Source organism: Sciurus carolinensis, chromosome 2, assembly GCF_902686445.1.
Source record: "Sciurus carolinensis chromosome 2, mSciCar1.2, whole genome shotgun sequence".
In the NCBI taxonomy this organism is placed as follows: domain Eukaryota; kingdom Metazoa; phylum Chordata; class Mammalia; order Rodentia; family Sciuridae; genus Sciurus; species Sciurus carolinensis.
This window is the reverse complement of record NC_062214.1, coordinates 172,698,133-172,700,051: the sequence shown is the minus strand read 5'-3', so window position 1 is coordinate 172,700,051 and position 1,919 is coordinate 172,698,133. Positions and strand designations below refer to the sequence as shown.

The 1,919-nt window shown below is 37.9% G+C and overlaps 1 non-coding gene across 1 annotated transcript; it reads right to left on the bottom strand.

Annotated features, from left to right (window-relative positions):
- Positions 1 to 505: 505 nt before the first annotated feature.
- LOC124978351 (U6 spliceosomal RNA) lies at positions 506 to 613 on the bottom strand. Its single transcript, XR_007107386.1, has one exon. It is a non-coding gene; the product is annotated as a U6 spliceosomal RNA (small nuclear RNA).
- Positions 614 to 1,919: the final 1,306 nt, after the last annotated feature.

The following is a 1,919-nucleotide window of genomic DNA, read 5'->3' as shown; positions in this document are numbered from 1 at the left end:
CCCCTGGTCCTAGGGATTGAACCCAGGGCTTCATGTATGCTAAGCATGTGCTCTACCACTGGGCTACACCCTCTGCCCCACTCCCTTTTTATTTATTTGTTTGGGGGAATATATATATATATATATATATATATATATATATATATATATATTGCCTTTTAACCATTTTTTAGTTTACAGTTCATTGCCAATAATTATACTTACAACATTGCACCACTAACATTACTATCTATTTCTAAGTTTTTCATCACCCCATACAGAAACTCTGTAACCAGTAGACAATTTAACTCCCCTTTCCCCAACCCTCCTAACCCCCATGTACTTTCTGTCTCCATGAATTTGCCTAAACTAGATCCCTCATATAAGTAAAATCACACACTGTCCTATGTGTCTAGCTAAGCTAAATATCACTTATTATAATGTCTTCAAGGTTCTTTTTTGGGGGGGTTCAAGGTTCATTCTTATTTTATTTTCTATATCATTATCGTTGTTCTCATTAATGACCAAGATCTAGACATTACTTGTAGCACATTTATGTCATCCTTGTGCAGGGACCAGGCTAATCTTCTCTGTATCGTTCCAATTTTAGTATATGTGCTGCCAAAATGAGCACCTTGTGGCACATTTATATCCATCCTTTCAGCAAATTTTTTTTGTTCTTTATTTGTTGTGTTTTTTATTGTTTGTTTTGTTGTCGTTTGGTTTGCTGTTTGTTTATTTGCTTGTTGATTCTGGGGATTGAGCCCAGAAGCACTCTACCGCTGAAGTCCATTCCCAGACATTTTCTTTTTTTCTTTTTTTTTTAATTTTGAGACAGGACCTTACTAAATTGCTGAGGCTGGCCTGGAACTTGTGATCCTCCTGCCTCCACCTTCCAAATCGCTGGGATTACAGGCATGCACTACCATGCCCGGCTTATTTGTTATATTTCTTGAGCACTTACTATGTGCCAGGGACTATATTGGGCCTTGAAGCTAAGCCAGAACATTGACTTTTGAGCAGTGATTCTCAAACCTGGCTGCATGTTAAGACTGGAAGGCCCGGCACGATAGTGCACACCTGTACCCAGCTACTTGGGTAGTAAATTCAAGATCAGTCTTGAGGAATTTAGTGAGACCCTGTCTCAAAATAAAAAAAGAGAAGAACTGAGGACATAGCTCAGTGGTAGAGCACTTGCCTAGTATTCTTGAGGCCCTGGGTTCAAACCTCAGTACTACAAAAAGAAAGAAAAGAAAAAGGTTTGTATGGCTGTTCTACTGAAAGAGTAGCTAGACCATACTGAACCTCCAAGGCCATGTGAAGGATTTTCTTTTTACCTTTTCATTTCGAAATAACTTTAAGCCTAGGGCTGGGGTTGTGGCTCAGTGGTAGAGCACTTGCCTAGCATGTGTGAGGTACTAGGTTCAATTCTCAGCACCACTTATAAATAAATGAACAAAATAAAGTTGTCCATCAACAACTAAAAAAATTTTAAAAAGAAATAAATTTAAGCCTATGTAAAAGTTGCAAAAATAGCACAGAGAATTCCCAAATACCCTTTACTTAATTCCCCTAATGTTAACAATTCACATAAGTAAAATGATAATAACCAGGAAAAGATTGTATGATACTATTAAACTACAGTGCTTATTCATGTTTCACCAGTGTATGTTTTTTTCTAATACTTTTTTCTCATGTGGATCCAATCAAGGGTCCACTTTGCATTGAATATCGAATCCTCTTCTCTTTTTTAAAACTGGCGATGGAACCCCAACTTGCATGGTAGGCAAGCTCTCTACAACTGAACCATACCCCCAACCCCAATGTGGACACTTCTGAAGAGTACTGCCTAGTCATGATGTCTGTCAATTTTAGCTCATCTGATATCAGGATTAGATCAGGGCTATAAATTTTTGGCAAGAATTCCACAGCAGTCATAT